Source organism: Falco naumanni, chromosome 8, assembly GCF_017639655.2.
Source record: "Falco naumanni isolate bFalNau1 chromosome 8, bFalNau1.pat, whole genome shotgun sequence".
NCBI classification, from domain to species: Eukaryota; Metazoa; Chordata; class Aves; order Falconiformes; family Falconidae; genus Falco; species Falco naumanni.
In genome coordinates, this window is record NC_054061.1 from 12,561,550 (window position 1) to 12,573,993 (window position 12,444).

The window sequence follows — 12,444 nt, forward strand, 5'->3', positions numbered from 1 at the left end:
TCAGTTGTGGTTAAAGGGCATGAAATGGATAGCTACACACCAAAACACTTTTCTGAACTTGTGCTCTGGATCACCCCATTCCAGTGCAGTTCTGCTCTGAGAAACAACAGCCTGAGGAGTTCACAGTGACATCCCTCAGGGTGACACACAAAGCCCAGGAGGCATTATAGGAGTGCAGCAGTCTGCCTGAATCCGTGCCATAGGGCTCACTTAACAGACTCAGTCTCTTGGAATCAAATCTGCCAACGTTTGTAGCCAGAAGTTGCATCCAGATGGAGAGGTCAAGCCAAAGGGCCCTGTGGATTGGGTTTCAGTTTGTAAGCAATCCACACCGGGGTTTCAGTTTGTGGGCGATTCACACCGGCAGTGGCTGTTGGTCATGGTTCTTAGGGTACAGCGTGGGCTCCACACGGTTACGCAGCACGGATGGAGGATCCCAGTCTCACACAGACCTGGAGGTACTGGTGATGGAGGGAACCCAGCTAGACCCTGGAGCTGCAGCTGAAGCTAAGTGCTGGGAGCTGGAAAAATACCGCTTCATTTCCAAGAGGAGGTCTGGTCAGGAATCCTCCCTGCAGCTGTTGGTACTGAACCTCCTGTTTACACGAGATGTTTATTGAGGCACTTTCCAAAGGTGAAACTGCAGAACGGCACTGGGGCTTGAAACCGTGAAACCCCAAACCACACATCCAGATGTGTAAGGTGAGCGCACCTGAAGGTGGAGCTGCTCAGATCCTGCTTTTACGCTCAGTCGCATATTGCAATAAGTATTTTAAAAATTCAGATGATGAGCCAGTTGTGGCATCCACCTCTGCGAGGCTGAGGTTCGTTAAGGGTCACAGGGTCAGATTTGCAGCTGCGAAAGCTCTAATAACGCCGAAGGAACTGGGCTGATGGTGCAAGCGAAAAACGCACTTGCAGTGTGGCTCCACTTCCCTTCTGCTGTTTCGGCACGCAACCCCCCCCCCGAGGCTGGCGTTACAAGCCGAAAGGGAGGGAAGCATCAGGACATCTGTGCCGGGATCAGGGCAGGTTTGCCCTCCCCAAAGCGCTCAGACAACTTGGGGAGCAGGTGTCGGGGAGCTGCGGGAAGCGACGGAGGGATGAGGCTGCCGGGGGGGCGGGCAGAGCCACCCCCAACCCCCCCCGGGCAGGGCAGGGCAGGGCAGAGCCACCCCCAACCCCCCCGGGCAGGGCAGGGCAGGGCAGGGCAGGGCAGAGCCACCCCCAACCCCCCCGGGCAGGGCAGGGCAGAGGCGCAGCCCCCCGGCCTGGCCCGGGCGCGTCGCGGCGGGACGGACCCAACTTTTCTCGATGCGGGCTGAGAAGGGGGCGCCGAGCGGTCCCCCCGCCACCCCCCCCGCCAGCCCCCCGGCAGCCCGCTGCCCCCGGGCGGGGCGGGACGGAGGCGGGCGCTCCCCGCGGTCGCGGAGCGGCAGGGCGGGGGCAGCGGTGCCGCCGCGCCTCGGCAGGCAGCGCCGCAGCCCCGCGGGCGGCGGGCGGAGAGCGCGGCCCCCCCCGCCCCGCCCCGCGCCGCACGGCACCGCTCCGCACCGCACCGCACCGCACCGAGAGCGGCCCGGGCGGCCCCGTCCTGCCCCGCCGCCGCGATGAGGAGGCGCGCCCGGGCAGCCGCGCCGTGCGCCGCGGGGCTCCGGCACGGCAACGGTAAGGCGGCCCCGGCGGGGCGGGGGGGCGGCGCGCACCTGGCCCGGCCGGGCGGTTCGGCGGAGCGGGGGCTCCGGCGGCGGCGCGGTCCCGGGCGGTCCCGCAGCGCAGCCCCCCGCGCCTCGGCGGGCGGTGCTGGGAGCCGCGGGCCGCGCTGCTGACCCGGGCTGCGGGGAGCGGACCCCGCCGCCCCGGTGTGGCGGCTGCGCTGCCGTCCCCGCTCGTTCGGCGCCGTCCGTAGCGCTGCGGGGCGGGACGTGCCTGGGCCGGCGGCGGGCGGTGCGGAGCCGGCACCCCCGGCGTGCCGTGCCCGGCCGTGGGGGCTGCGGGGCCGCGGCCATGCGGGTCCCCGCGAAGGGGCGGCGGAGGTGGTGGTGGTGGTGGGGGTGTTGGAAACGCTGCACAGGCGCCGGCTGAGTGCGATGTGATTGTACTGCTGGTGTTTGCTGCCAGCCTGCCGGTGTCGGTGCCGCTGCGCCTGTTCAGCTGGCGGGATTCAGCAACCGGCTGGAATTACCAGCAACCCGCTGAAATTACCGGTAACGACCCGCCGGAGGGGCAAGAAACATCCTTGCGGCTGGGACAGAGCAGGAGCCCGGTGCATACAGAAAGTTCCCAGGCAGAGAGGCTCGTCGGGCTCGGCAGGGTGGGAAACTTCGCTGCAGGAAGGTGTTTTCCAGGAACGGAGCTATGGGGGTTCAGCCAGCTCCATGCTCCGACTGGCGTGGCCCGGGGTCCCTAGTGCAAGGCTTTCCCAGTCACATCCAGCCGAGGTGCCCGTGCGCTGTGTCCGTCCCCAGCTCGTGTGGCTGAGGGTTTCCGTGATGCTGAGCGCCCGCCTCGCTCGGACTTACTCCGAAGCCGAGGAAAGTTAGCGGGAGCCCGGCTCACGTCTGAGTGCTTTGGTGCGGGGCCAGTCTGTGGGTCTGACGCCAGGAGAGACAGAGCTGGGTCTGTGAGTGAAAGCCTGGTGTCATTTCCTCACCCCCCCGAGGCAGCTTTCCTAGCTCCAAAACAAACCTCCCCCAAGGAAACTTCATAGAAGGGTGAGTAATTAAAATATTACACAGCTGCAAGTTTCTGCGGCTTCAGGGCGGCGAGGAAGGCGCTAGGTACTGGTTTGCCAGCTTTAAGCTCCCAGGCAGCAGTGGTGGTTGGCTTGGACCATGCTTTGAAGTGTGTGATGTCATTATGACTTAATTTCTTTTTAAAAATAAAATACTTTCCTTTTAATGGGAATATTTCCCTGTGCTTCTCGAAGGAGAATTATTTTCTCTGTCGTGTGTTACGGCAGTTGACTATCTTTGCTTGGGATAGCAAAGGCAAGGTAGGGGGTTTTAGGAGATTGCTTGGATTTTGTCATTGTAGTGGCGGAGGGTGGGTAGCCCGGCTGAGGCAGGTCTCCGGGGAAAGCAGCTCGGGATTTGCAGCGCTCTGTGCCCTGCCGCTTCTTTGGGGAAGACCAATGCTCGGGAGCCGCAGGTGCACCCATCCTTACTCCCAGGCAGTGGGGACCCGGGGGCCTGGCTTGGCTTCCCGCGGTGTTCCCACCGGGAGGGGGATCTCCTGTGGTGTGCAAGGAGGAGCAGCAGCCTTCCCCTCCTCTGAAAAGATCTTCACTGCTCCTTTTCTGCTCTCCCAGCCTGACCTTGGCACCGTCAATGCTGTCCAGTAATGCCGTTGAAAAACAAACAAAGAGTGAACCTGTGTGTTTGCTTAAATAATAAGCACTTACACACTAAGGTATGTTTATCTTATTTCCTTAAACAGTCCCCTACTGGGGATAGACATAAATAGTTTCATTTCCCCAGGACTTTATAAACACTGATTTAAAAGTGAGAGGAGCGAGTGCACTGACTGCGCTTGCTGGCTCATTAAAGCCCTCTAGGAAGTCTCCAAATCGTACATGCAGCTCCTCTGCACCAACTGTGTTCCTGTGAGTGCCATCAGTGGTTGTCCCCCACCTCCTCCTCCCCATCCTCCCACCTCCTTCTTCCTCCCTGTCCTCTGGAGCCAGCTGGCACACCTCGAGTTTTCCACGTTTGCTCCCCTTTTCCAAGTAGTCCCAGCTCCAGGAAATCCGAGGCAGGACAAAGAGCAAGGTACTCCTCCAGGTAAGAGTGCCTGCCAGCGTGGGTCTAAGTCCTTTGGTTGAGAACTGTCTGTCTGGACCTGGTGGAAGGGACTGCCAGATGAATGCAAGGGAGATAGAGCTTGACGTGGGACAGAGGACTCAGCAGCCTGTGGTGACAGGGGTGCTGAAGAGGAGGAGGTGGGAATTCCCTACCTCTCCTTTGAGGACACCTCAGGTCTCTCCTGCTTTCCACACTCCTCGGCTCCTGGGCTGGAGACAGCAGGAGGCAGTGCCTGGGGGTGTGTGGAGGACAAGGGGGAATCCAGATCCTGGTGCTGTGGTGCACTGGGATGGAGGAAGGAGCTGAGCACCTTGAGATGAGGACCATGGTGTCCTCCGTGGGGACTGGCCGTGCCGCCTACTATCTCCCACGCTGTAGGAGCAGCAAGTGAAAGGTATGGAGCATATGCCAAGAAGGTGTGAGGAGGCAACATACTGCCTTGCAAATCCAACTGTCACACTGCACAGTATGGAAATATTTGTGGGTTTGTGTTTGAAACCAAGGCTGTCATTTGAGTGAAAAGCAGCGGAGTGCCATCCCTCCAACACTTGCTGGTGTACAGAAGCGGAGAAGCGCCGTAGGATTGCCCCATGCTTGGGTTGGTTCATAGATGCAGATGTCGTGTAAATGGAAGTAATCTCAGTAATTTCATTGAGGAGCCACACTGATTTAAGCTGCCTGGGGATCTAGCACAAGGACTGCAGTGCACGTTGGTATAAATACTGAGAATTCTGCAGCTAAACATCTGGGGTGACAGTGTGCCAAGTCGATAGAGCCTCCTGTGTCAGGGCATGATGATCGCTAAGCTCCTCATGGGAAGGCTACTAATTAATTATCCTCTTATGGCTTCCCTAGCCCATTTGCTGAAAAAGACGATGAGTGCCAAGTTAGAGACCGTCCTCTGTCCTAATGTTGTCATTCCTGTGCTTCATCCTGCAGGTAGTCTCTCAAAAAAATTTCCAGGTCTAAGAGCAATACACCAAATTAAATGGTATAGGCATCTCTTTGGAAACCCAGTTGATTGCTCTAGGAAACTGAACGCTGACTACAAGGATGCTGAGGAGCTGGGGGACCCTTTCTGCCTGCCCTGCACTGACTCCCAAAATTTTCAACCTACTTGGCAACTTCTGCCTTCTACCTTCAGGCCTGCACTTGCCCTCAGCTCTCTGGTCATCTCATTCTTCCTCTGCTCTGATGTAGGAAAAAACCCTGTGTGGCATCATTTGTCACCATGCATGAATTACATCTAGGATGGGAAAGCAGGGCAATTCCTTCAGGTCTCCAGAGGACTGAACACCAGCATGTTTTCTGCTCCTGCTTGCTGCCCGCGTGTAGGCATAAAGTCCTAGGAAAGGTAAAATACACAATTAGCTTAGAGCCAGCTGCAGCTGTGAGGTTGCTGCCATGTGGGCACAAGCACCTGTCGGTATTTAGCTGGGCAGGCTGCGTTTAGTTGTGAGGATCTTTGTTGTGGCGCAGTTTATGGGGAAGAGGGGTGAAGTGCTTCATGGGTTTCACATTTCATCTCTGTGCACTTCTGTTTTCTGGAGTTCCCTGTTCTCCCTGGTGCATCTTGTCCTGGGGCTGTCTTTTTTTTTTCTGAAAAAGTTGGTGCTTGTCAGCATGATCTAACCTTCGCCTCAGCTGGCGCAGAGGGTGGATTACCTCCCACAGAAGCCTTAATGTGTGGGGTCAGGAGATGGGAGAGGGATGAGACACATGCTCCTTCTCTCAGCTAACACGAAACTCAAACCAGTATTTTCAAAGCATCTGACTTTAATCTGGTCTTGTGGTGTAATTCCATTAGACTTATTTTTATTAGAATAAATAATCTAATTTGGGCCTCTCCTCAACCCTAATGTATTCGAGTGGCTGCAGACACGTGGGTAACGGTGAGACACAGCCAGCAATGCATGGCGGAAAGCAAATTACTCTGTAAGAAGACAAATTGAACTTTGACAATTTTATGTGATTAGGGGAACAATTAGAGAAAATAGCTGGAAGTGAACTCGTCCAGTGGTTCGTGCGCTGGTGGGGATGGGTGGTGGGGTGGCAGCTGCTCTTGAGGGCGAGAGTCATCCCTTGAGCACAGGGCACAGTGGTGCCAGGGTGCGGTGACAGCCCACCCGAGTCCTTTCTCCACACTGCACTGGGAAGATAATGGTGACAAGCCACTTGCTGACCTCCTGCCCTGGTGCTGCTGGGGTGTTTTTCCTGTGTCCTGATGCAGACAGGAGGGTTTGCTTATTCACAGGTGACCTGGGTTTTACAGAGCCATGGTTTTACAGAGTCTGGTGCAGCAGGGGTTGGATCTGGACCTAGAACTGGAGAGCATTTTCTTCTGTGTTCTCCCCTTTGCTCCCAAGATCCCCGGTCTGTATTTCACAGAGCCGAGGCACGAGTTCAGTGCCTTGCCTTCAGCGTATGTCATCCCCACCTACTCTACCCTGCCCTCATCTCCTCTGTCTGTAAAGGTACTCACACTCACAGTATTGTTTCAAGTCAGTGAGCTCTGCGTAGGCTCAACACCTCCAAAAATCAGGCCTGCGTGGTCCCACTCACACACGCACCCTTTCCTGGCTGCATCCCCACGCGCCCTCTGCCTCCCTCCCTCTGCCTCGGCATGTGCCTTCCCATCTCTGGCTGGGCGAGAGTCAGGTTTGGCCGCACACCCGAGCCGAGGTGGCGTTGGTGGCTGCTGCTCAGCATCTGCGTTAGGGTGGCACAGCTCACAGCCACACGCACCAGAGCTGCTGTTGGCTGGGGCAGAGCAGCAGGGTCAGGGCTGCGTCCCAGCTTGGAGCACGTGGAGCAAAGGGCTGGCGTGGGGTGACGGCAGGGCATTTGCTCAGCCATCTGCTCAGGCTCCGCTTGCTCGGAATCATGTTGTTGTGATGGTTGTTGTTTGCTTTGACTTTTTTCCCCCCCTTTTTGGTTTGAAATGGCACAGATAAGTTCTGCCCTTACTATAGCTCCCATGGAGACAGATTTGATGCTGTACGTTGAAGCGGGGTGAGGCACAGTCAGCTCTTGCCTGGGCCAGCAGTTCCCCCCGTTCATTTGCACAGCATCTCTCCCAGCAGGAACCCAGGCTGAGGGTGCTTCGCTGGTTCTGTGTCTTCAGGAACAAAATGCTAAACCATGTCCTTCTGTCTTATTCTTTGTGCATGGGACACAGCAGGAGTGTCTGACTCTTGCTGCCATTGGGCTCTGGCACCCCTGTGGACACCTACGCTGTGTCTAGTCCTGCCTGAAGGTTTCCACCTTTATGCTTGAAAGTCCTTGAAATGAGTAAGCTTCGACAGTATCCCTTTCAGCATCTGAGCAGCCACTCTCATAGCCTCCGTGAAAAGCTCACAATACTATTTTCAGATGCAGGAGGATTGATTTGGACTGATGGAGGGCAACAAATGAATCCATCTATTTTATGGTGTACTGTGGCTGCTTTAACATTAGGAAGGTCACAGATGCCACCATTAAAGCCTTTCTCAGAGATATCTCTGAGAAGACTTGAAGGATGCAGATGAACGTTTCGATCCAACAAATGAACTCTTCCGTGCCTGAGTCCTTGCTCATCAGGCAGGAAGGTGCCCTGACTCTTGTTGGGTACCTCAGATGAACAAGAATGTGTACGACTGGGCCCTTGTAGTGAAGTGATTGGCAAGGTGAGATACAGGCTGGTTTCATATGGACCAGAAAAAGTTGGAGGAGAATGTTTGTGGCAGTCTTCTGAAGTGCTGGTCACTTCTGTGGTGTGCCATGGCTGCTCTGCTTTAACGTTACTGAAGTCAAGTCTGCCTGAGAGGACTTGAAGGATGCAGCTGATTTTAGATGAGTCAAAGCACTGGCGTGTGCTTCCTTTTTATGGGTCCTCCATGGGGTGTTACAAAAAGCTGTTTTCCCTAACAGGAAAAACTACTGAGCAAAATTTTTATCATTCAGCAGAGAAGGGAAAAAGGAAATAAAATAAAACTTCCAAACCAGTCAACATTGTACCCAGAAAAATAAAGGAAGGTAATAGCAATGAATATAAATTAGAAGTTAGAACATGCAGGTGTCTGATAAGGGAGGCTAAAGGAATCATTGAAATAGTAATGATCAGGAGGGTTAAAGATGAAAAGAAAGCATCTTCCAATAACATTAGGAGTCAACAGAATGCTATATCCAGCGTAGCTCCTTTGCTGGGTTCAAATGGGAGAGTCGTAACAGGAAAAGAGTGTGTTAAACTCCAGCATAGGGGTTATTCTCCAGATCACCCTTCTCCCTGGCAAGAAGTACCACGTGCTGTTGCTGTCACCAGACTTCCAGAGAAAAAGTATTGGCCAGGTAGTCAAGGAACATAAATTATCGTTATAATAATACCTTGGTCTTAACCTAGTGCATTTTTTACTCTGTACACTTTACTGAAGACAGGAATGCTGTTATTTTATTTTTTTAGAAAGGCTGTTGAGAGAAAAGGGGACTTCTCTAAACCAGTGTGGGTGATTGGCAGCAGGACCAGGTACAGCCCCCTGTCCTGCAGTGCCACGGCTGCTTGCCTGTGGTGTGACCGTGTCCGCGGTGCAGGTGATGTACCCTACGTCACTGCACTGATTTATGCCAGCAAAAGGGGGCTTATCCATGGAAAAACAGGTTCCCAAGTTGAAAATCTTGCCCACCCTGAAGCTGACAGTAATATTATCACTAAGTGAATCTGTGGATTTTTAAAGCCGGAAAAGGACTTCTGTGGTTGTCTTGTTTGCTCTCGTACCTACAAAAGAAAGACACAAACAAAGAAAAAACATAGCGAAGGAAATGTCTTCCTGATTAATTCCAAAATATCAGATGGGGAATAATAAAAAAGAAGGAAACCGGTTGTTTTCTTTAATAATAATAGAAGACAAAAAAACCAACCCAACCCCAAACCCTGTTTAAATCCTCACTTGACTGAGAATTTCCAAACAGCCCATTTAGCAGCATCTGGAAGGACAGAATGAAAGGAAATGATTTCAGGCAGTGCTTTGACCCCACCTTTGCCTTCTTGGGGCAAACTCCAGGCTGTTCCTGGGAGTTTTGTTCTGTGAGAAGACACATGGTCTTCTACTGGCTTGTGCAGTGCCAGGTGGAGCACATATGGCGAGAGAAGGGAGCAAGGGCTCGCTGCTGGAGAGCAGAGCTGGCGTGCTGCATTGTGCCTCGCCGCATGAGCACGGCTGTTAATTAGTAGGGCACCTTGGGAAGTGAGGTCCTATTTAATGTGCAGAAGATTAATAGGGACCCGTGGGAATAAAGGTTCCTTATCGCCTTCTACAGCTGCCTGAAAGGAGGTTGTAGGCAGGTGGGGGTCGGTCTCTTCTCCCAGGGAAAAAGCAATAGGATGAGAGGAAACGGCCTCAAGTTGCACCGGGGGAGGTTTAGATTGGGTGTTAGGAAACGTTTCCTCACTGAAAGGGTGGTCAAGCACTGGAACAGGCTGCCCAGGGAGGTGGTGGAATCACCATCCCTGGAGATATTTAAGACATGTAGATGTGTCACTTAGGGACATGGTTTAGTGGTGGGCCTGACAGTGCTGGGTTAACGGTTGGACTTGGTGATCTTAAAGGTCTTTGCCAACCTCAATGATTCTGCGATTCTCTGATTCTAAGAACAAAAGGGGATGCTGGCACTGCGACATCCCCAGGGGTGGGCAGGGTGCTGGAGGCTGTGTGCGCTGCGGAGGAGCGGTGTTTCTGATGTGGTGAGCTCCCAGAGAGGAGCCAGCCTTCAGAGCCACCCTCCTGGGCGGCGATGCCGTCGTCCCTGCCAGCTGGGCAGCTCCTTTCCTTCACTGCCTTCCCTGTCCCCAGTGTGCTTTGTGCCACTGGTCATGCGGGGCTGAGCTGGCTTTTAAACCAAATTTAGTACAAGTGTCCACCTGCAAAGTGTTAGAAACCAAAAGGTCCTGACAGATGATTAAAGAAAAACCTGTCTGTGCTGAGTGGATTCCAGGACTTACTCTGAAGCCAGTGTTTTCTGGGATCAACCCAGGAGAGTTAACTCATTGCCATGGCGATGGTGTCCACTGGAGACATTACCTGCTTGATGTCTTAGGAGGATATCACAGGTTTGTCCTGACTAACCTTAGGCAAATAACTGGTATCCTGCTAGTGCCAGTAAGAATAGAACTTTGATGCTTCAGCTTCTGGCTTGAAATGTGGCAGGAAGAGCACAGCAGCTCCCCAGCAGCGGTGGGAAAGCCCACACTGACAGCCAGCAAGGGTGGAGCTGCCAGGTTCACCTCGCAGCATCGTGTAATGCCGTAAAACCCCACGGTGTGCATGGGAAACAAGGTTTTCTGGGCAAAAAAATAAATTGGTAAATACTCTGATGTGCGCAGCCTTCATGCCTGGAGGGGCAGAAGAGGGAGTAAGTCAGAGACGGAGTGGGGCAGATGACTGAATATTTGGGGCTTGTAGTGTCCTTAATTTTGGGAGAATTCTAGGAAAATAAATACTTTCTAGAAAAAGAAAAGCGTGTTTTGTTGTTTTTTTTTTTTTGAGAAGGGAAAATATGTTCAGCACACTGTGGGACACTTGTAAGGTACAAGAAACTCTTCTGGGCTGTGTTTGCTTGTGATGTGCAGTGCTATGGGTCACCCCTCTGCCCTCCTTTTGAGGAGGGTGGGTAAGATTTTGGTGAAAATAAAACAGAACCTACGGCAGAGGGACCCGCTGTGCAAGCATTTACGAGCCACTTGAAGCCTGTTGCTGCTGGTTAAAGGTAAAGTTCCCTTTCCCTACTCCTCTTTTCCTTCATCAGTGTTCCATTCTGGAGTTATCCATGTTCTTGGATCTGACTTTGAGGTCATGTTGCACATGGACTTACTCTCAGAGACACAGGCAATTCAGCATCTGCAGCTTTGGAAATCTTTCAGTAGTAGCCAGGCTAAATAATCCACCCTCTCTGTTACCATAGGGGCATATCAGAGAAGTGCAAAGTGGGCATCTTGTTGCTCGTATGAGTTTAAGAGCCTTGCTGGTCAGGAGGAAATCACAGGAGCTGATTAAAAACTGATTTTTAATTATGCTTTTTATGAGTGCATGATTTTTTGTGCACTCTGTTTGGCTGCGTTATCTTATTGATCGGATCGCTTGTATTACATATAACTCGTGAAAGGAAACAACCAGTCCTATCTGCACTTCTGTTTACATTTAATAAAATGGAGCAAGTGTTGCTTGCACAATGATGATTAAAAAATAATCAGGGGAGTAAGAAATCAGAGGAAGAAGGGAATTTTGTTTCTTCTGCCCATTCAGTTCAGGATTTCCCTGATCCATTGAGTAACCATTAGCACTGAAGGAAGTAACTGCTGAAAGAGAGGAGCAAGAGTGGCTTTTTGTGAGACACCGCGGCGTGTGAGCCTTGTGGATGACAGTCTGTCGTGAAGTCAGGGCTCAGTGAGTGCAAATATCTTCAAAGACCTATGTACAAGGTAAATTACTAGCTCATGGAAGAAAAGCATGTCAAGCAGCCAGCACTGAGCATTGGCTCTCTCCTTTCTTGTCCCCACCTCTCTCCTTTCTTGTCCCCATTGGCATCACAGAGCCTTGATACTAAATTCCCCTTAATACTTGCAGCTATCCCTTAAAATAGGGGCGGCGTGTTGTGCTGTGGAGGTAACCAAGTGAAGCAATTTACCCAGGGCAGCCAAGGATACCGAGGGCGCAGCAGAGACTCCAGTTCTGCCTTTCCGTAACTAAAGCTAGCTATTGACCCCTGAGACTCTCCCGTGTCCATAGCTGTGATTGTCCTCAGTCTTCCGTGGCCCTTCCCTGGGCAGCTGCCAGAACACCCTTCCTAAATGCTGGGCATACACCCGGCCAGTTTCTCTTTACATCCTTCCTTGTACATATTAAAGCGCTCCATCGGGGAATATCTCCTTCTTTTGTGGCTCCCTAGAGCATCAGCTCTTGTCCATGGGTCTATGATGGGTATGAGATTGTCAGTTCAGTTTTAGGTCAGGCACTACAGGGACAGCAGAAGGAGGGACGTGAGATCTGGTCACTGGGGATTTTTGCAATTCAATGCAACACGCATCTTGCATGTGATGCTTTTGGGGTGATAACCTTGTGCTTTCCTGAGGTGTCTATTTTTGATTTATAGAGGCATGTTAGAAACGCTGAATTGGGATTTGGGTTGGTTTTGCCTGGAATTGTTGATTGCTTCTTCAACAGTGACTTTAAAGTTTTTTATTCTGAAATTATTGCAGTAGGGGGCCTGCAGTGATGTTTTATATTACAATGCAATGACAATGGGATGCCAATAAACTGCCATTAAATTCACCATAGTGTCATTGTTTGATGTATTAAAGCTGATTGGTAAACATACGTTACATGAAAAAAATCTGACTGCGCTTCCAGTGAATCGTTTGGGAGACATCATAGGGCATTAGGGCTCTATTAGGGTCTAGCTTCCTCAGATTAGCTGTTTTTTTAAAAAAAGAAGGATTTAGGGCAGGGACTTTTTTCAGTGTAAGAGCTGAAATCGTGAAGGAAGAACTGTCAAAAAATTGGAAGACTTGACTAAATGTGTTTGCATTCGAAATGGGTTAGTGCTAGCTGGCAGCTCGATTCCTGAAGTCGAACTGAACTGCAAAACGTGTTAGTCCAACCTGCCCTACTTG

General features: G+C 52.2%; 1 protein-coding gene across 2 annotated transcripts in view; it reads left to right on the top strand.

Annotated features, from left to right (window-relative positions):
* The first annotated feature begins 1,500 nt into the window (after nucleotides 1-1,500).
* Nucleotides 1,501-12,444, top strand: part of HTR4 (5-hydroxytryptamine receptor 4) — a 154,868-nt gene continuing 143,924 nt past the window's right edge. For both annotated transcript variants that reach the window (XR_005829233.1, XM_040602927.1), the window contains exon 1: nucleotides 1,501-1,668. The gene's annotated coding sequence lies outside the window, so the exon portion shown is untranslated. The remainder of the gene's footprint in view (nucleotides 1,669-12,444) is intronic.